At 46.7% G+C, this 16,166-nt stretch overlaps 42 non-coding genes and 6 pseudogenes across 42 annotated transcripts; all 48 read left to right on the top strand.

The window, feature by feature from the left end:
* The first annotated feature begins 409 nt into the window (after window positions 1-409).
* LOC138480271 (5S ribosomal RNA) lies at window positions 410-528 on the top strand. The gene has a single exon (XR_011273968.1). It is a non-coding gene; the product is annotated as a 5S ribosomal RNA (ribosomal RNA).
* A 106-nt stretch (window positions 529-634) lies between these two features.
* Window positions 635-753, top strand: LOC138476098 (5S ribosomal RNA). The gene has a single exon (XR_011270180.1). It is a non-coding gene; the product is annotated as a 5S ribosomal RNA (ribosomal RNA).
* A 106-nt stretch (window positions 754-859) lies between these two features.
* LOC138477315 (5S ribosomal RNA) lies at window positions 860-978 on the top strand. The gene has a single exon (XR_011271286.1). It is a non-coding gene; the product is annotated as a 5S ribosomal RNA (ribosomal RNA).
* Window positions 979-1,084: 106 nt separating this feature from the next.
* On the top strand, window positions 1,085-1,203 carry LOC138476883 (5S ribosomal RNA). Its single transcript, XR_011270894.1, has one exon. It is a non-coding gene; the product is annotated as a 5S ribosomal RNA (ribosomal RNA).
* A 464-nt stretch (window positions 1,204-1,667) lies between these two features.
* Window positions 1,668-1,783, top strand: LOC138474152 (5S ribosomal RNA; annotated as a pseudogene).
* Window positions 1,784-1,889: 106 nt separating this feature from the next.
* Window positions 1,890-2,008, top strand: LOC138476884 (5S ribosomal RNA). Its single transcript, XR_011270895.1, has one exon. It is a non-coding gene; the product is annotated as a 5S ribosomal RNA (ribosomal RNA).
* A 106-nt stretch (window positions 2,009-2,114) lies between these two features.
* LOC138476885 (5S ribosomal RNA) lies at window positions 2,115-2,233 on the top strand. The gene has a single exon (XR_011270896.1). It is a non-coding gene; the product is annotated as a 5S ribosomal RNA (ribosomal RNA).
* A 464-nt stretch (window positions 2,234-2,697) lies between these two features.
* On the top strand, window positions 2,698-2,816 carry LOC138479338 (5S ribosomal RNA). Its single transcript, XR_011273122.1, has one exon. It is a non-coding gene; the product is annotated as a 5S ribosomal RNA (ribosomal RNA).
* A 106-nt stretch (window positions 2,817-2,922) lies between these two features.
* On the top strand, window positions 2,923-3,041 carry LOC138476887 (5S ribosomal RNA). The gene has a single exon (XR_011270897.1). It is a non-coding gene; the product is annotated as a 5S ribosomal RNA (ribosomal RNA).
* Window positions 3,042-3,147: 106 nt separating this feature from the next.
* On the top strand, window positions 3,148-3,266 carry LOC138479779 (5S ribosomal RNA). Its single transcript, XR_011273522.1, has one exon. It is a non-coding gene; the product is annotated as a 5S ribosomal RNA (ribosomal RNA).
* Window positions 3,267-3,372: 106 nt separating this feature from the next.
* LOC138479117 (5S ribosomal RNA) lies at window positions 3,373-3,491 on the top strand. The gene has a single exon (XR_011272921.1). It is a non-coding gene; the product is annotated as a 5S ribosomal RNA (ribosomal RNA).
* Window positions 3,492-3,954: 463 nt separating this feature from the next.
* Window positions 3,955-4,073, top strand: LOC138479339 (5S ribosomal RNA). Its single transcript, XR_011273123.1, has one exon. It is a non-coding gene; the product is annotated as a 5S ribosomal RNA (ribosomal RNA).
* Window positions 4,074-4,179: 106 nt separating this feature from the next.
* LOC138476888 (5S ribosomal RNA) lies at window positions 4,180-4,298 on the top strand. The gene has a single exon (XR_011270898.1). It is a non-coding gene; the product is annotated as a 5S ribosomal RNA (ribosomal RNA).
* Window positions 4,299-4,402: 104 nt separating this feature from the next.
* Window positions 4,403-4,521, top strand: LOC138479014 (5S ribosomal RNA). Its single transcript, XR_011272827.1, has one exon. It is a non-coding gene; the product is annotated as a 5S ribosomal RNA (ribosomal RNA).
* Window positions 4,522-4,627: 106 nt separating this feature from the next.
* LOC138479118 (5S ribosomal RNA) lies at window positions 4,628-4,746 on the top strand. The gene has a single exon (XR_011272922.1). It is a non-coding gene; the product is annotated as a 5S ribosomal RNA (ribosomal RNA).
* A 463-nt stretch (window positions 4,747-5,209) lies between these two features.
* LOC138480007 (5S ribosomal RNA) lies at window positions 5,210-5,328 on the top strand. The gene has a single exon (XR_011273729.1). It is a non-coding gene; the product is annotated as a 5S ribosomal RNA (ribosomal RNA).
* A 106-nt stretch (window positions 5,329-5,434) lies between these two features.
* Window positions 5,435-5,553, top strand: LOC138477795 (5S ribosomal RNA). The gene has a single exon (XR_011271721.1). It is a non-coding gene; the product is annotated as a 5S ribosomal RNA (ribosomal RNA).
* A 464-nt stretch (window positions 5,554-6,017) lies between these two features.
* Window positions 6,018-6,136, top strand: LOC138479340 (5S ribosomal RNA). Its single transcript, XR_011273124.1, has one exon. It is a non-coding gene; the product is annotated as a 5S ribosomal RNA (ribosomal RNA).
* Window positions 6,137-6,242: 106 nt separating this feature from the next.
* LOC138476889 (5S ribosomal RNA) lies at window positions 6,243-6,361 on the top strand. Its single transcript, XR_011270899.1, has one exon. It is a non-coding gene; the product is annotated as a 5S ribosomal RNA (ribosomal RNA).
* A 106-nt stretch (window positions 6,362-6,467) lies between these two features.
* LOC138476146 (5S ribosomal RNA) lies at window positions 6,468-6,586 on the top strand. Its single transcript, XR_011270224.1, has one exon. It is a non-coding gene; the product is annotated as a 5S ribosomal RNA (ribosomal RNA).
* A 106-nt stretch (window positions 6,587-6,692) lies between these two features.
* Window positions 6,693-6,811, top strand: LOC138478707 (5S ribosomal RNA). The gene has a single exon (XR_011272549.1). It is a non-coding gene; the product is annotated as a 5S ribosomal RNA (ribosomal RNA).
* A 464-nt stretch (window positions 6,812-7,275) lies between these two features.
* On the top strand, window positions 7,276-7,391 carry LOC138474153 (5S ribosomal RNA; annotated as a pseudogene).
* A 106-nt stretch (window positions 7,392-7,497) lies between these two features.
* On the top strand, window positions 7,498-7,616 carry LOC138476890 (5S ribosomal RNA). Its single transcript, XR_011270900.1, has one exon. It is a non-coding gene; the product is annotated as a 5S ribosomal RNA (ribosomal RNA).
* A 464-nt stretch (window positions 7,617-8,080) lies between these two features.
* On the top strand, window positions 8,081-8,199 carry LOC138480272 (5S ribosomal RNA). The gene has a single exon (XR_011273969.1). It is a non-coding gene; the product is annotated as a 5S ribosomal RNA (ribosomal RNA).
* Window positions 8,200-8,305: 106 nt separating this feature from the next.
* Window positions 8,306-8,424, top strand: LOC138476110 (5S ribosomal RNA). Its single transcript, XR_011270191.1, has one exon. It is a non-coding gene; the product is annotated as a 5S ribosomal RNA (ribosomal RNA).
* Window positions 8,425-8,530: 106 nt separating this feature from the next.
* LOC138477440 (5S ribosomal RNA) lies at window positions 8,531-8,649 on the top strand. Its single transcript, XR_011271398.1, has one exon. It is a non-coding gene; the product is annotated as a 5S ribosomal RNA (ribosomal RNA).
* A 106-nt stretch (window positions 8,650-8,755) lies between these two features.
* Window positions 8,756-8,874, top strand: LOC138476891 (5S ribosomal RNA). The gene has a single exon (XR_011270901.1). It is a non-coding gene; the product is annotated as a 5S ribosomal RNA (ribosomal RNA).
* Window positions 8,875-9,338: 464 nt separating this feature from the next.
* LOC138474154 (5S ribosomal RNA) lies at window positions 9,339-9,454 on the top strand (annotated as a pseudogene).
* Window positions 9,455-9,560: 106 nt separating this feature from the next.
* LOC138476892 (5S ribosomal RNA) lies at window positions 9,561-9,679 on the top strand. The gene has a single exon (XR_011270902.1). It is a non-coding gene; the product is annotated as a 5S ribosomal RNA (ribosomal RNA).
* A 106-nt stretch (window positions 9,680-9,785) lies between these two features.
* LOC138476894 (5S ribosomal RNA) lies at window positions 9,786-9,904 on the top strand. The gene has a single exon (XR_011270904.1). It is a non-coding gene; the product is annotated as a 5S ribosomal RNA (ribosomal RNA).
* A 464-nt stretch (window positions 9,905-10,368) lies between these two features.
* Window positions 10,369-10,487, top strand: LOC138479342 (5S ribosomal RNA). The gene has a single exon (XR_011273126.1). It is a non-coding gene; the product is annotated as a 5S ribosomal RNA (ribosomal RNA).
* Window positions 10,488-10,593: 106 nt separating this feature from the next.
* On the top strand, window positions 10,594-10,712 carry LOC138476895 (5S ribosomal RNA). The gene has a single exon (XR_011270905.1). It is a non-coding gene; the product is annotated as a 5S ribosomal RNA (ribosomal RNA).
* A 106-nt stretch (window positions 10,713-10,818) lies between these two features.
* Window positions 10,819-10,937, top strand: LOC138477562 (5S ribosomal RNA). The gene has a single exon (XR_011271509.1). It is a non-coding gene; the product is annotated as a 5S ribosomal RNA (ribosomal RNA).
* Window positions 10,938-11,043: 106 nt separating this feature from the next.
* Window positions 11,044-11,162, top strand: LOC138476896 (5S ribosomal RNA). Its single transcript, XR_011270906.1, has one exon. It is a non-coding gene; the product is annotated as a 5S ribosomal RNA (ribosomal RNA).
* A 464-nt stretch (window positions 11,163-11,626) lies between these two features.
* On the top strand, window positions 11,627-11,742 carry LOC138474155 (5S ribosomal RNA; annotated as a pseudogene).
* Window positions 11,743-11,848: 106 nt separating this feature from the next.
* LOC138476898 (5S ribosomal RNA) lies at window positions 11,849-11,967 on the top strand. Its single transcript, XR_011270907.1, has one exon. It is a non-coding gene; the product is annotated as a 5S ribosomal RNA (ribosomal RNA).
* Window positions 11,968-12,073: 106 nt separating this feature from the next.
* Window positions 12,074-12,192, top strand: LOC138476899 (5S ribosomal RNA). Its single transcript, XR_011270908.1, has one exon. It is a non-coding gene; the product is annotated as a 5S ribosomal RNA (ribosomal RNA).
* Window positions 12,193-12,298: 106 nt separating this feature from the next.
* On the top strand, window positions 12,299-12,417 carry LOC138480418 (5S ribosomal RNA). Its single transcript, XR_011274095.1, has one exon. It is a non-coding gene; the product is annotated as a 5S ribosomal RNA (ribosomal RNA).
* A 463-nt stretch (window positions 12,418-12,880) lies between these two features.
* On the top strand, window positions 12,881-12,999 carry LOC138480008 (5S ribosomal RNA). Its single transcript, XR_011273730.1, has one exon. It is a non-coding gene; the product is annotated as a 5S ribosomal RNA (ribosomal RNA).
* Window positions 13,000-13,105: 106 nt separating this feature from the next.
* On the top strand, window positions 13,106-13,224 carry LOC138478642 (5S ribosomal RNA). Its single transcript, XR_011272490.1, has one exon. It is a non-coding gene; the product is annotated as a 5S ribosomal RNA (ribosomal RNA).
* A 464-nt stretch (window positions 13,225-13,688) lies between these two features.
* LOC138480274 (5S ribosomal RNA) lies at window positions 13,689-13,807 on the top strand. Its single transcript, XR_011273971.1, has one exon. It is a non-coding gene; the product is annotated as a 5S ribosomal RNA (ribosomal RNA).
* Window positions 13,808-13,913: 106 nt separating this feature from the next.
* LOC138476122 (5S ribosomal RNA) lies at window positions 13,914-14,032 on the top strand. Its single transcript, XR_011270202.1, has one exon. It is a non-coding gene; the product is annotated as a 5S ribosomal RNA (ribosomal RNA).
* A 106-nt stretch (window positions 14,033-14,138) lies between these two features.
* LOC138479396 (5S ribosomal RNA) lies at window positions 14,139-14,257 on the top strand. The gene has a single exon (XR_011273175.1). It is a non-coding gene; the product is annotated as a 5S ribosomal RNA (ribosomal RNA).
* Window positions 14,258-14,363: 106 nt separating this feature from the next.
* On the top strand, window positions 14,364-14,482 carry LOC138476900 (5S ribosomal RNA). The gene has a single exon (XR_011270909.1). It is a non-coding gene; the product is annotated as a 5S ribosomal RNA (ribosomal RNA).
* A 464-nt stretch (window positions 14,483-14,946) lies between these two features.
* On the top strand, window positions 14,947-15,062 carry LOC138474156 (5S ribosomal RNA; annotated as a pseudogene).
* A 106-nt stretch (window positions 15,063-15,168) lies between these two features.
* Window positions 15,169-15,287, top strand: LOC138476901 (5S ribosomal RNA). The gene has a single exon (XR_011270910.1). It is a non-coding gene; the product is annotated as a 5S ribosomal RNA (ribosomal RNA).
* Window positions 15,288-15,393: 106 nt separating this feature from the next.
* LOC138476902 (5S ribosomal RNA) lies at window positions 15,394-15,512 on the top strand. The gene has a single exon (XR_011270911.1). It is a non-coding gene; the product is annotated as a 5S ribosomal RNA (ribosomal RNA).
* A 464-nt stretch (window positions 15,513-15,976) lies between these two features.
* Window positions 15,977-16,092, top strand: LOC138474157 (5S ribosomal RNA; annotated as a pseudogene).
* Window positions 16,093-16,166: the final 74 nt, after the last annotated feature.

The raw sequence follows: 16,166 nt of genomic DNA on the forward strand, positions 1-16,166 counted from the left end.
GTATGTTTCCAAAATAATTTTATCCCGTTTTATAGCGGAAATGTTGGACAACATTATGAGGGCTGGAGCTACCTATTTACATATAATTAGCATACAGGTAGTGTGTTCATGGGTAATAAATCGACTTTCACATGTAATGCAGTACAGAGAATATTGAGTCCTTCAAGAGGCATGAAAGAAAGCCGTTATTGTGTTGATTGTTCTCTCCACCTCCCTGCAACAGAAACAGGATGGATGGATTAAAGTTATCCTACCAGACATAGGAGTCCTGAATGGGCCCACCAGTCTTATATATCTCGCCTGATCAAGCGCTGATCGAGCGATGAGCGTGGTATCATGTTGCAAGTGGCTGCATGGCTTAGCTTACTAAATGCAAATGCATAAGAGTAATATTCTTAGCATTACTCGAGCCTACAGCCACACCACACTGAATGCGCCCAATCTCGCCTGATCTCGGAAGCTAAGCAGTGTCGGGCCTAGTTAGTACCTGGATGGGAGACCGCCTGGGAATACCAGGTGCTGTAGGCTTTTTTGTGCTCCAAGTTCAGGAAGTGAGCCATTTCTCAATTGCCTTTCAAAACTGCAAGGTCTAGCCGACTAGATGCTTAAAAGTACAAAACTCACTAGGCCCAGAGCCTACGGCCACACCACACTGAATGCGCCCGATCTCGTCTGATCTCGGAAGTTAAGCAGTGTCGGGCCTAGTTAGTACCTGGATGGGAGACCGCCTGGGAATACCAGGTGCTGTAGGCTTTTTTGTGCTCCAAGTTCAGGAAGTGAGCCATTTCTCAATTGCCTTTCAAAACTGCAAGGTCTAGCCGACTAGATGCTTAAAAGTACAAAACTCACTAGGACCAGAGCCTACGGCCACACCACACTGAATGCGCCCGATCTCGTCTGATCTCGGAAGCTAAGCAGTGTCGGGCCTGGTTAGTACCTGGATGGGAGACCGCCTGGGAATACCAGGTGCTGTAGGCTTTTTTGTGCTCCAAGTTCAGGAAGTGAGCCATTTCTCAATTGCCTTTCAAAACTGCAAGGTCTAGCCGACTAGATGCTTAAAAGTACAAAACTCACTAGGCCCTGAGCCTACGGCCACACCACACTGAATGCGCCCGATCTCGTCTGATCTCGGAAGCTAAGCAGTGTCGGGCCTAGTTAGTACCTGGATGGGAGACCGCCTGGGAATACCAGGTGCTGTAGGCTATTTTGTGCTCCATGATTAGTAATTGCACAACTTCTCAATTACTTTTCAAATTTGGTATGTTTCCAAAATAATTTTATCCCGTTTTATAGCGGAAATGTTGGACAACATTATGAGGGCTGGAGCTACCTATTTACATATAATTAGCATACAGGTAGTGTGTTCATGGGTAATAAATCGACTTTCACATGTAATGCAGTACAGAGAATATTGAGTCCTTCAAGAGGCATGAAAGAAAGCCGTTATTGTGTTGATTGTTCTCTCCACCTCCCTGCAACAGAAACAGGATGGATGGATTAAAGTTATCCTACCAGACATAGGAGTCCTGAATGGGCCCACCAGTCTTATATATCTCGCCTGATCGAGCGCTGATCGAGCGATGAGCGTGGTATCATGTTGCAAGTGGCTGCATGGCTTAGCTTACTAAATGCAAATGCATAAGAGTAATATTCTTAGCATTACTAGAGCCTACGGCCACACCAGACTGAATGCGCCCGATCTCGTCTGATCTCGGAAGCTCAGTGTCGGGCCTAGTTAGTACCTGGATGGGAGACCGCCTGGGAATACCAGGTGCTGTAGGCTTTTTTGTGCTCCAAGTTCAGGAAGTGAGCCATTTCTCAATTGCCTTTCAAAACTGCAAGGTCTAGCCGACTAGATGCTTAAAAGTACAAAACTCACTAGGCCCAGAGCCTACGGCCACACCACACTGAATGCGCCCGATCTCGTCTGATCTCGGAAGCTAAGCAGTGTCGGGCCTAGTTAGTACCTGGATGGGAGACCGCCTGGGAATACCAGGTGCTGTAGGCTTTTTTGTGCTCCAAGTTCAGGAAGTGAGCCATTTCTCAATTGCCTTTCAAAACTGCAAGGTCTAGCCGACTAGATGCTTAAAAGTACAAAACTCACTAGGACCAGAGCCTACGGCCACACCACACTGAATGCGCCCGATCTCGTCTGATCTCGGAAGCTAAGCAGTGTCGGGCCTAGTTAGTACCTGGATGGGAGACCGCCTGGGAATACCAGGTGCTGTAGGCTATTTTGTGCTCCATGATTAGTAATTGCACAACTTCTCAATTACTTTTCAAATTTGGTATGTTTCCAAAATAATTTTATCCCGTTTTATAGCGGAAATGTTGGACAACATTATGAGGGCTGGAGCTACCTATTTACATATAATTAGCATACAGGTAGTGTGTTCATGGGTAATAAATCGACTTTCACATGTAATGCAGTACAGAGAATATTGAGTCCTTCAAGAGGCATGAAAGAAAGCCGTTATTGTGTTGATTGTTCTCTCCACCTCCCTGCAACAGAAACAGGATGGATGGATTAAAGTTATCCTACCAGACATAGGAGTCCTGAATGGGCCCACCAGTCTTATATATCTCGCCTGATCAAGCGCTGATCGAGCGATGAGCGTGGTATCATGTTGCAAGTGGCTGCATGGCTTAGCTTACTAAATGCAAATGCATAAGAGTAATATTCTTAGCATTACTCGAGCCTACGGCCACACCACACTGAATGCGCCCAATCTCGTCTGATCTCGGAAGCTAAGCAGTGTCGGGCCTAGTTAGTACCTGGATGGGAGACCGCCTGGGAATACCAGGTGCTGTAGGCTTTTTTGTGCTCCAAGTTCAGGAAGTGAGCCATTTCTCAATTGCCTTTCAAAACTGCAAGGTCTAGCCGACTAGATGCTTAAAAGTACAAAACTCACTAGGCCCAGAGCCTACGGCCACACCACACTGAATGCGCCCGATCTCGTCTGATCTCGGAAGCTAAGCAGTGTCGGGCCTAGTTAGTACCTGGATGGGAGACCGCCTGGGAATACCAGGTGCTGTAGGCTTTTTTGTGCTCCAAGTTCAGGAAGTGAGCCATTTCTCAATTGCCTTTCAAAACTGCAAGGTCTAGCCGACTAGATGCTTAAAAGTACAAAACTCACTAGGACCAGAGCCTACGGCCACACCACACTGAATGCGCCCGATCTCGTCTGATCTAGGAAGCTAAGCAGTGTCGGGCCTAGTTAGTACCTGGATGGGAGACCGCCTGGGAATACCAGGTGCTGTAGGCTTTTTTGTGCTCCAAGTTCAGGAAGTGAGCCATTTCTCAATTGCCTTTCAAAACTGCAAGGTCTAGCCGACTAGATGCTTAAAAGTACAAAACTCACTAGGCCCAGAGCCTACGGCCACACCACACTGAATGCGCCCGATCTCGTCTGATCTCGTAAGCTAAGCAGTGTCGGGCCTAGTTAGTACCTGGATGGGAGACCGCCTGGGAATACCAGGTGCTGTAGGCTATTTTGTGCTCCATGATTAGTAATTGCACAACTTCTCAATTACTTTTCAAATTTGGTATGTTTCCAAAATAATTTTATCCCGTTTTATAGCGGAAATGTTGGACAACATTATGAGGGCTGGAGCTACCTATTTACATATAATTAGCATACAGGTAGTGTGTTCATGGGTAATAAATCGACTTTCACATGTAATGCAGTACAGAGAATATTGAGTCCTTCAAGAGGCATGAAAGAAAGCCGTTATTGTGTTGATTGTTCTCTCCACCTCCCTGCAACAGAAACAGGATGGATGGATTAAAGTTATCCTACCAGACATAGGAGTCCTGAATGGGCCCACCAGTCTTATATATCTCGCCTGATCGAGCCTGATCGAGCGATGAGCGTGGTATCATGTTGCAAGTGGCTGCATGGCTTAGCTTACTAAATGCAAATGCATAAGAGTAATATTCTTAGCATTTCTAGAGCCTACGGCCACACCACACTGAATGCGCCCAATCTCGTCTGATCTCGGAAGCTAAGCAGTGTCGGGCCTAGTTAGTACCTGGATGGGAGACCGCCTGGGAATACCAGGTGCTGTAGGCTTTTTTGTGCTCCAAGTTCAGGAAGTGAGCCATTTCTCAATTGCCTTTCAAAACTGCAAGGTCTAGCCGACTAGATGCTTAAAAGTACAAAACTCACTAGGCCCAGAGCCTACGGCCACACCACACTGAATGCGCCCGATCTCGTCTGATCTCGGAAGCTAAGCAGTGTCGGGCCTAGTTAGTACCTGGATGGGAGACCGCCTGGGAATACCAGGTGCTGTAGGCTTTTTTGTGCTCCAAGTTCAGGAAGTGAGCCTTCTCAATTGCCTTTCAAAACTTCAAGGTCTAGCCGACTAGATGCTTAAAAGTACAAAACTCACTAGGACCAGAGCCTACGGCCACACCACACTGAATGCGCCCGATCTCGTCTGATCTCAGAAGCTAAGCAGTGTCGGGCCTAGTTAGTACCTGGATGGGAGACCGCCTGGGAATACCAGGTGCTGTAGGCTTTTTTGTGCTCCAAGTTCAGGAAGTGAGCCATTTCTCAATTGCCTTTCAAAACTGCAAGGTCTAGCCGACTAGATGCTTAAAAGTACAAAACTCACTAGGCCCAGAGCCTACGGCCACACCACACTGAATGCGCCCGATCTCGTCTGATCTCGTAAGCTAAGCAGTGTCGGGCCTAGTTAGTACCTGGATGGGAGACCGCCTGGGAATACCAGGTGCTGTAGGCTATTTTGTGCTCCATGATTAGTAATTGCACAACTTCTCAATTACTTTTCAAATTTGGTATGTTTCCAAAATAATTTTATCCCGTTTTATAGCGGAAATGTTGGACAACATTATGAGGGCTGGAGCTACCTATTTACATATAATTAGCATACAGGTAGTGTGTTCATGGGTAATAAATCGACTTTCACATGTAATGCAGTACAGAGAATATTGAGTCCTTCAAGAGGCATGAAAGAAAGCCGTTATTGTGTTGATTGTTCTCTCCACCTCCCTGCAACAGAAACAGGATGGATGGATTAAAGTTATCCTACCAGACATAGGAGTCCTGAATGGGCCCACCAGTCTTATATATCTCGCCTGATCGAGCCTGATCGAGCGATGAGCGTGGTATCATGTTGCAAGTGGCTGCATGGCTTAGCTTACTAAATGCAAATGCATAAGAGTAATATTCTTAGCATTTCTAGAGCCTACGGCCACACCACACTGAATGCGCCCGATCTCGTCTGATCTCGGAAGCTAAGCAGTGTCAGGCCTAGTTAGTACCTGGATGGGAGACTGCCTGGGAATACCAGGTGCTGTAGGCTTTTTTGTGCTCCAATTTCAGGAAGTGAGCCATTTCTCAATTGCCTTTCAAAACTGCAAGGTCTAGCCGACTAGATGCTTAAAAGTACAAAACTCACTAGGCCCAGAGCCTACGGCCACACCACACTGAATGCGCCCGATCTCGTCTGATCTCGGAAGCTAAGCAGTGTCGGGCCTAGTTAGTACCTCGATGGGAGACCGCCTGGGAATACCAGGTGCTGTAGGCTATTTTGTGCTCCATGATTAGTAATTGCGCAACTTCTCAATTACTTTTCAAATTTGGTATGTTTCCAAAATAATTTTATCCCGTTTTATAGCGGAAATGTTGGACAACATTATGAGGGCTGGAGCTACCTATTTACATATAATTAGCATACAGGTAGTGTGTTCATGGGTAATAAATCGACTTTCACATGTAATGCAGTACAGAGAATATTGAGTCCTTCAAGAGGCATGAAAGAAAGCCGTTATTGTGTTGATTGTTCTCTCCACCTCCCTGCAACAGAAACAGGATGGATGGATTAAAGTTATCCTACCAGACATAGGAGTCCTGAATGGGCCCACCAGTCTTATATATCTCGCCTGATCAAGCGCTGATCGAGCGATGAGCGTGGTATCATGTTGCAAGTGGCTGCATGGCTTAGCTTACTAAATGCAAATGCATAAGAGTAATATTCTTAGCATTACTCGAGCCTACGGCCACACCACACTGAATGCGCCCAATCTCGTCTGATCTCGGAAGCTAAGCAGTGTCGGGCCTAGTTAGTACCTGGATGGGAGACCGCCTGGGAATACCAGGTGCTGTAGGCTTTTTTGTGCTCCAAGTTCAGGAAGTGAGCCATTTCTCAATTGCCTTTCAAAACTGCAAGGTCTAGCCGACTAGATGCTTAAAAGTACAAAACTCACTAGGCCCAGAGCCTACGGCCACACCACACTGAATGCGCCCGATCTCGTCTGATCTCGGAAGCTAAGCAGTGTCGGGCCTAGTTAGTACCTGGATGGGAGACCGCCTGGGAATACCAGGTGCTGTAGGCTTTTTTGTGCTCCAAGTTCAGGAAGTGAGCCATTTCTCAATTGCCTTTCAAAACTGCAAGGTCTAGCCGACTAGATGCTTAAAAGTACAAAACTCACTAGGACCAGAGCCTACGGCCACACCACACTGAATGCGCCCGATCTCGTCTGATCTCGAAAGCTAAGCAGTGTCGGGCCTGGTTAGTACCTGGATGGGAGACCGCCTGGGAATACCAGGTGCTGTAGGCTTTTTTGTGCTCCAAGTTCAGGAAGTGAGCCATTTCTCAATTGCCTTTCAAAACTGCAAGGTCTAGCCGACTAGATGCTTAAAAGTACAAAACTCACTAGGCCCTGAGCCTAGGGCCACACCACACTGAATGCGCCCGATCTCGTCTGATCTCGGAAGCTAAGCAGTGTCGGGCCTAGTTAGTACCTGGATGGGAGACCGCCTGGGAATACCAGGTGCTGTAGGCTATTTTGTGCTCCATGATTAGTAATTGCACAACTTCTCAATTACTTTTCAAATTTGGTATGTTTCCAAAATAATTTTATCCCGTTTTATAGCGGAAATGTTGGACAACATTATGAGGGCTGGAGCTACCTATTTACATATAATTAGCATACAGGTAGTGTGTTCATGGGTAATAAATCGACTTTCACATGTAATGCAGTACAGAGAATATTGAGTCCTTCAAGAGGCATGAAAGAAAGCCGTTATTGTGTTGATTGTTCTCTCCACCTCCCTGCAACAGAAACAGGATGGATGGATTAAAGTTATCCTACCAGACATAGGAGTCCTGAATGGGCCCACCAGTCTTATATATCTCGCCTGATCGAGCGCTGATCGAGCGATGAGCGTGGTATCATGTTGCAAGTGGCTGCATGGCTTAGCTTACTAAATGCAAATGCATAAGAGTAATATTCTTAGCATTACTAGAGCCTACGGCCACACCAGACTGAATGCGCCCGATCTCGTCTGATCTCGGAAGCTCAGTGTCGGGCCTAGTTAGTACCTGGATGGGAGACCGCCTGGGAATACCAGGTGCTGTAGGCTTTTTTGTGCTCCAAGTTCAGGAAGTGAGCCATTTCTCAATTGCCTTTCAAAACTGCAAGGTCTAGCCGACTAGATGCTTAAAAGTACAAAACTCACTAGGCCCAGAGCCTACGGCCACACCACACTGAATGCGCCCGATCTCGTCTGATCTCGGAAGCTAAGCAGTGTCGGGCCTAGTTAGTACCTGGATGGGAGACCGCCTGGGAATACCAGGTGCTGTAGGCTATTTTGTGCTCCATGATTAGTAATTGCGCAACTTCTCAATTACTTTTCAAATTTGGTATGTTTCCAAAATAATTTTATCCCGTTTTATAGCGGAAATGTTGGACAACATTATGAGGGCTGGAGCTACCTATTTACATATAATTAGCATACAGGTAGTGTGTTCATGGGTAATAAATCGACTTTCACATGTAATGCAGTACAGAGAATATTGAGTCCTTCAAGAGGCATGAAAGAAAGCCGTTATTGTGTTGATTGTTCTCTCCACCTCCCTGCAACAGAAACAGGATGGATGGATTAAAGTTATCCTACCAGACATAGGAGTCCTGAATGGGCCCACCAGTCTTATATATCTCGCCTGATCAAGCGCTGATCGAGCGATGAGCGTGGTATCATGTTGCAAGTGGCTGCATGGCTTAGCTTACTAAATGCAAATGCATAAGAGTAATATTCTTAGCATTACTCGAGCCTACAGCCACACCACACTGAATGCGCCCAATCTCGCCTGATCTCGGAAGCTAAGCAGTGTCGGGCCTAGTTAGTACCTGGATGGGAGACCGCCTGGGAATACCAGGTGCTGTAGGCTTTTTTGTGCTCCAAGTTCAGGAAGTGAGCCATTTCTCAATTGCCTTTCAAAACTGCAAGGTCTAGCCGACTAGATGCTTAAAAGTACAAAACTCACTAGGCCCAGAGCCTACGGCCACACCACACTGAATGCGCCCGATCTCGTCTGATCTCGGAAGTTAAGCAGTGTCGGGCCTAGTTAGTACCTGGATGGGAGACCGCCTGGGAATACCAGGTGCTGTAGGCTTTTTTGTGCTCCAAGTTCAGGAAGTGAGCCATTTCTCAATTGCCTTTCAAAACTGCAAGGTCTAGCCGACTAGATGCTTAAAAGTACAAAACTCACTAGGACCAGAGCCTACGGCCACACCACACTGAATGCGCCCGATCTCGTCTGATCTCGGAAGCTAAGCAGTGTCGGGCCTGGTTAGTACCTGGATGGGAGACCGCCTGGGAATACCAGGTGCTGTAGGCTTTTTTGTGCTCCAAGTTCAGGAAGTGAGCCATTTCTCAATTGCCTTTCAAAACTGCAAGGTCTAGCCGACTAGATGCTTAAAAGTACAAAACTCACTAGGCCCTGAGCCTACGGCCACACCACACTGAATGCGCCCGATCTCGTCTGATCTCGGAAGCTAAGCAGTGTCGGGCCTAGTTAGTACCTGGATGGGAGACCGCCTGGGAATACCAGGTGCTGTAGGCTATTTTGTGCTCCATGATTAGTAATTGCACAACTTCTCAATTACTTTTCAAATTTGGTATGTTTCCAAAATAATTTTATCCCGTTTTATAGCGGAAATGTTGGACAACATTATGAGGGCTGGAGCTACCTATTTACATATAATTAGCATACAGGTAGTGTGTTCATGGGTAATAAATCGACTTTCACATGTAATGCAGTACAGAGAATATTGAGTCCTTCAAGAGGCATGAAAGAAAGCCGTTATTGTGTTGATTGTTCTCTCCACCTCCCTGCAACAGAAACAGGATGGATGGATTAAAGTTATCCTACCAGACATAGGAGTCCTGAATGGGCCCACCAGTCTTATATATCTCGCCTGATCGAGCGCTGATCGAGCGATGAGCGTGGTATCATGTTGCAAGTGGCTGCATGGCTTAGCTTACTAAATGCAAATGCATAAGAGTAATATTCTTAGCATTACTAGAGCCTACGGCCACACCAGACTGAATGCGCCCGATCTCGTCTGATCTCGGAAGCTCAGTGTCGGGCCTAGTTAGTACCTGGATGGGAGACCGCCTGGGAATACCAGGTGCTGTAGGCTTTTTTGTGCTCCAAGTTCAGGAAGTGAGCCATTTCTCAATTGCCTTTCAAAACTGCAAGGTCTAGCCGACTAGATGCTTAAAAGTACAAAACTCACTAGGCCCAGAGCCTACGGCCACACCACACTGAATGCGCCCGATCTCGTCTGATCTCGGAAGCTAAGCAGTGTCGGGCCTAGTTAGTACCTGGATGGGAGACCGCCTGGGAATACCAGGTGCTGTAGGCTTTTTTGTGCTCCAAGTTCAGGAAGTGAGCCATTTCTCAATTGCCTTTCAAAACTGCAAGGTCTAGCCGACTAGATGCTTAAAAGTACAAAACTCACTAGGACCAGAGCCTACGGCCACACCACACTGAATGCGCCCGATCTCGTCTGATCTCGGAAGCTAAGCAGTGTCGGGCCTAGTTAGTACCTGGATGGGAGACCGCCTGGGAATACCAGGTGCTGTAGGCTATTTTGTGCTCCATGATTAGTAATTGCACAACTTCTCAATTACTTTTCAAATTTGGTATGTTTCCAAAATAATTTTATCCCGTTTTATAGCGGAAATGTTGGACAACATTATGAGGGCTGGAGCTACCTATTTACATATAATTAGCATACAGGTAGTGTGTTCATGGGTAATAAATCGACTTTCACATGTAATGCAGTACAGAGAATATTGAGTCCTTCAAGAGGCATGAAAGAAAGCCGTTATTGTGTTGATTGTTCTCTCCACCTCCCTGCAACAGAAACAGGATGGATGGATTAAAGTTATCCTACCAGACATAGGAGTCCTGAATGGGCCCACCAGTCTTATATATCTCGCCTGATCAAGCGCTGATCGAGCGATGAGCGTGGTATCATGTTGCAAGTGGCTGCATGGCTTAGCTTACTAAATGCAAATGCATAAGAGTAATATTCTTAGCATTACTCGAGCCTACGGCCACACCACACTGAATGCGCCCAATCTCGTCTGATCTCGGAAGCTAAGCAGTGTCGGGCCTAGTTAGTACCTGGATGGGAGACCGCCTGGGAATACCAGGTGCTGTAGGCTTTTTTGTGCTCCAAGTTCAGGAAGTGAGCCATTTCTCAATTGCCTTTCAAAACTGCAAGGTCTAGCCGACTAGATGCTTAAAAGTACAAAACTCACTAGGCCCAGAGCCTACGGCCACACCACACTGAATGCGCCCGATCTCGTCTGATCTCGGAAGCTAAGCAGTGTCGGGCCTAGTTAGTACCTGGATGGGAGACCGCCTGGGAATACCAGGTGCTGTAGGCTTTTTTGTGCTCCAAGTTCAGGAAGTGAGCCATTTCTCAATTGCCTTTCAAAACTGCAAGGTCTAGCCGACTAGATGCTTAAAAGTACAAAACTCACTAGGACCAGAGCCTACGGCCACACCACACTGAATGCGCCCGATCTCGTCTGATCTCGGAAGCTAAGCAGTGTCGGGCCTGGTTAGTACCTGGATGGGAGACCGCCTGGGAATACCAGGTGCTGTAGGCTTTTTTGTGCTCCAAGTTCAGGAAGTGAGCCATTTCTCAATTGCCTTTCAAAACTGCAAGGTCTAGCCGACTAGATGCTTAAAAGTACAAAACTCACTAGGCCCTGAGCCTACGGCCACACCACACTGAATGCGCCCGATCTCGTCTGATCTCGGAAGCTAAGCAGTGTCGGGCCTAGTTAGTACCTGGATGGGAGACCGCCTGGGAATACCAGGTGCTGTAGGCTATTTTGTGCTCCATGATTAGTAATTGCACAACTTCTCAATTACTTTTCAAATTTGGTATGTTTCCAAAATAATTTTATCCCGTTTTATAGCGGAAATGTTGGACAACATTATGAGGGCTGGAGCTACCTATTTACATATAATTAGCATACAGGTAGTGTGTTCATGGGTAATAAATCGACTTTCACATGTAATGCAGTACAGAGAATATTGAGTCCTTCAAGAGGCATGAAAGAAAGCCGTTATTGTGTTGATTGTTCTCTCCACCTCCCTGCAACAGAAACAGGATGGATGGATTAAAGTTATCCTACCAGACATAGGAGTCCTGAATGGGCCCACCAGTCTTATATATCTCGCCTGATCGAGCGCTGATCGAGCGATGAGCGTGGTATCATGTTGCAAGTGGCTGCATGGCTTAGCTTACTAAATGCAAATGCATAAGAGTAATATTCTTAGCATTACTAGAGCCTACGGCCACACCAGACTGAATGCGCCCGATCTCGTCTGATCTCGGAAGCTCAGTGTCGGGCCTAGTTAGTACCTGGATGGGAGACCGCCTGGGAATACCAGGTGCTGTAGGCTTTTTTGTGCTCCAAGTTCAGGAAGTGAGCCATTTCTCAATTGCCTTTCAAAACTGCAAGGTCTAGCCGACTAGATGCTTAAAAGTACAAAACTCACTAGGCCCAGAGCCTACGGCCACACCACACTGAATGCGCCCGATCTCGTCTGATCTCGGAAGCTAAGCAGTGTCGGGCCTAGTTAGTACCTGGATGGGAGACCGCCTGGGAATACCAGGTGCTGTAGGCTTTTTTGTGCTCCAAGTTCAGGAAGTGAGCCATTTCTCAATTGCCTTTCAAAACTGCAAGGTCTAGCCGACTAGATGCTTAAAAGTACAAAACTCACTAGGCCCAGAGCCTACGGCCACACCACACTGAATGCGCCCGATCTCGTCTGATCTCGGAAGCTAAGCAGTGTCGGGCCTAGTTAGTACCTGGATGGGAGACCGCCTGGGAATACCAGGTGCTGTAGGCTTTTTTGTGCTCCAAGTTCAGGAAGTGAGCCATTTCTCAATTGCCTTTCAAAACTGCAAGGTCTAGCCGACTAGATGCTTAAAAGTACAAAACTCACTAGGCCCAGAGCCTACGACCACACCACACTGAATGCGCCCGATCTCGTCTGATCTCGTAAGCTAAGCAGTGTCGGGCCTAGTTAGTACATGGATGGGAGACCGCCTGGGAATACCAGGTGCTGTAGGCTATTTTGTGCTCCATGATTAGTAATTGCACAACTTCTCAATTACTTTTCAAATTTGGTATGTTTCCAAAATAATTTTATCCCGTTTTATAGCGGAAATGTTGGACAACATTATGAGGGCTGGAGCTACCTATTTACATATAATTAGCATACAGGTAGTGTGTTCATGGGTAATAAATCGACTTTCACATGTAATGCAGTACAGAGAATATTGAGTCCTTCAAGAGGCATGAAAGAAAGCCGTTATTGTGTTGATTGTTCTCTCCACCTCCCTGCAACAGAAACAGGATGGATGGATTAAAGTTATCCTACCAGACATAGGAGTCCTGAATGGGCCCACCAGTCTTATATATCTCGCCTGATCGAGCCTGATCGAGCGATGAGCGTGGTATCATGTTGCAAGTGGCTGCATGGCTTAGCTTACTAAATGCAAATGCATAAGAGTAATATTCTTAGCATTTCTAGAGCCTACGGCCACACCACACTGAATGCGCCCGATCTCGTCTGATCTCGGAAGCTAAGCAGTGTCAGGCCTAGTTAGTACCTGGATGGGAGACTGCCTGGGAATACCAGGTGCTGTAGGCTTTTTTGTGCTCCAAGTTCAGGAAGTGAGCCATTTCTCAATTGCCTTTCAAAACTGCAAGGTCTAGCCGACTAGATGCTTAAAAGTACAAAACTCACTAGGCCCAGAGCCTACGGCCCCACCACACTGAATGCGCCCGATCTCGTCTGATCTCGGAAGCTAAGCAGTGTCGGGCCTAGTTAGTACCTGGATGGGAGACCGCCTGGGAATACCAGGTGCTGTAGGCTATTTTGTGCTCCATGATTAGTAATTGCGCAACTTCTCAATTACTTTTCAAATTTGGTATGTTTCCAAAATAATTTTATCCCGTTTTATAGCGGAAATGTTGGACAACATTATGAGGGCTGGAGCTACCTATTTACATATAATTAGCATACAGGTAGTGTGTTCATGGGTAATAAATCGACTTTCACATGTAATGCAGTACAGAGAATATTGAGTCCTTCAAGAGGCATGAAAGAAAGCCGTTATTGTGTTGATTGTTCTCTCCACCTCCCTGCAACAGAAACAGGATGGATGGATTAAAGTTATCCTACCAGACATAGGAGTCCTGAATGGGCCCACCAGTCTTATATATCTCGCCTGATCAAGCGCTGATCGAGCGATGAGCGTGGTATCATGTTGCAAGTGGCTGCATGGCTTAGCTTACTAAATGCAAATGCATAAGAGTAATATTCTTAGCATTACTCGAGCCTACAGCCACACCACACTGAATGCGCCCAATCTCGCCTGATCTCGGAAGCTAAGCAGTGTCGGGCCTAGTTAGTACCTGGATGGGAGACCGCCTGGGAATACCAGGTGCTGTAGGCTTTTTTGTGCTCCAAGTTCAGGAAGTGAGCCATTTCTCAATTGCCTTTCAAAACTGCAAGGTCTAGCCGACTAGATGCTTAAAAGTACAAAACTCACTAGGCCCAGAGCCTACGGCCACACCACACTGAATGCGCCCGATCTCGTCTGATCTCGGAAGTTAAGCAGTGTCGGGCCTAGTTAGTACCTGGATGGGAGACCGCCTGGGAATACCAGGTGCTGTAGGCTTTTTTGTGCTCCAAGTTCAGGAAGTGAGCCATTTCTCAATTGCCTTTCAAAACTGCAAGGTCTAGCCGACTAGATGCTTAAAAGTACAAAACTCACTAGGACCAGAGCCTACGGCCACACCACACTTAATGCGCCCGATCTCGTCTGATCTCGGAAGCTAAGCAGTGTCGGGCCTGGTTAGTACCTGGATGGGAGACCGCCTGGGAATACCAGGTGCTGTAGGCTTTTTTGTGCTCCAAGTTCAGGAAGTGAGCCATTTCTCAATTGCCTTTCAAAACTGCAAGGTCTAGCCGACTAGATGCTTAAAAGTACAAAACTCACTAGGCCCTGAGCCTACGGCCACACCACACTGAATGCGCCCGATCTCGTCTGATCTCGGAAGCTAAGCAGTGTCGGGCCTAGTTAGTACCTGGATGGGAGACCGCCTGGGAATACCAGGTGCTGTAGGCTATTTTGTGCTCCATGATTAGTAATTGCACAACTTCTCAATTACTTTTCAAATTTGGTATGTTTCCAAAATAATTTTATCCCGTTTTATAGCGGAAATGTTGGACAACATTATGAGGGCTGGAGCTACCTATTTACATATAATTAGCATACAGGTAGTGTGTTCATGGGTAATAAATCGACTTTCACATGTAATGCAGTACAGAGAATATTGAGTCCTTCAAGAGGCATGAAAGAAAGCCGTTATTGTGTTGATTGTTCTCTCCACCTCCCTGCAACAGAAACAGGATGGATGGATTAAAGTTATCCTACCAGACATAGGAGTCCTGAATGGGCCCACCAGTCTTATATATCTCGCCTGATCGAGCGCTGATCGAGCGATGAGCGTGGTATCATGTTGCAAGTGGCTGCATGGCTTAGCTTACTAAATGCAAATGCATAAGAGTAATATTCTTAGCATTACTAGAGCCTACGGCCACACCAGACTGAATGCGCCCGATCTCGTCTGATCTCGGAAGCTCAGTGTCGGGCCTAGTTAGTACCTGGATGGGAGACCGCCTGGGAATACCAGGTGCTGTAGGCTTTTTTGTGCTCCAAGTTCAGGAAGTGAGCCATTTCTCAATTGCCTTTCAAAACTGCAAGGTCTAGCCGACTAGATGCTTAAAAGTACAAAACTCACTAGGCCCAGAGCCTACGGCCACACCACACTGAATGCGCCCGATCTCGTCTGATCTCGGAAGCTAAGCAGTGTCGGGCCTAGTTAGTACCTGGATGGGAGACCGCCTGGGAATACCAGGTGCTGTAGGCTTTTTTGTGCTCCAAGTTCAGGAAGTGAGCCATTTCTCAATTGCCTTTCAAAACTGCAAGGTCTAGCCGACTAGATGCTTAAAAGTACAAAACTCACTAGGACCAGAGCCTACGGCCACACCACACTGAATGCGCCCGATCTCGTCTGATCTCGGAAGCTAAGCAGTGTCGGGCCTAGTTAGTACCTGGATGGGAGACCGCCTGGGAATACCAGGTGCTGTAGGCTATTTTGTGCTCCATGATTAGTAATTGCACAACTTCTCAATTACTTTTCAAATTTGGTATGTTTCCAAAATAATTTTATCCCGTTTTATAGCGGAAATGTTGGACAACATTATGAGGGCTGGAGCTACCTATTTACATATAATTAGCATACAGGTAGTGTGTTCATGGGTAATAAATCGACTTTCACATGTAATGCAGTAGAGAGAATATTGAGTCCTTCAAGAGGCATGAAAGAAAGCCGTTATTGTGTTGATTGTTCTCTCCACCTCCCTGCAACAGAAACAGGATGGATGGATTAAAGTTATCCTACCAGACATAGGAGTCCTGAATGGGCCCACCAGTCTTATATATCTCGCCTGATCGAGCGCTGATCGAGCGATGAGCGTGGTATCATGTTGCAAGTGGCTGCATGGCTTAGCTTACTAAATGCAAATGCATAAGAGTAATATTCTTAGCATTACTAGAGCCTACGGCCACACCAGACTGAATGCGCCCGATCTCGTCTGATCTCGGAAGCTCAGTGTCGGGCCTAGTTAGTACCTGGATGGGAGACCGCCTGGGAATACCAGGTGCTGTAGGCTTTTTTGTGCTCCAAGTTCAGGAAGTGAGCCATTTCTCAATTGCCTTTCAAAACTGCAAGGTCTAGCCGACTAGA

This window comes from Ambystoma mexicanum, chromosome 8, assembly GCF_040938575.1.
Source record: "Ambystoma mexicanum isolate Mex_15411 chromosome 8, UKY_AmexF1_1, whole genome shotgun sequence".
In the NCBI taxonomy this organism is placed as follows: Eukaryota; Metazoa; Chordata; class Amphibia; order Caudata; family Ambystomatidae; genus Ambystoma; species Ambystoma mexicanum.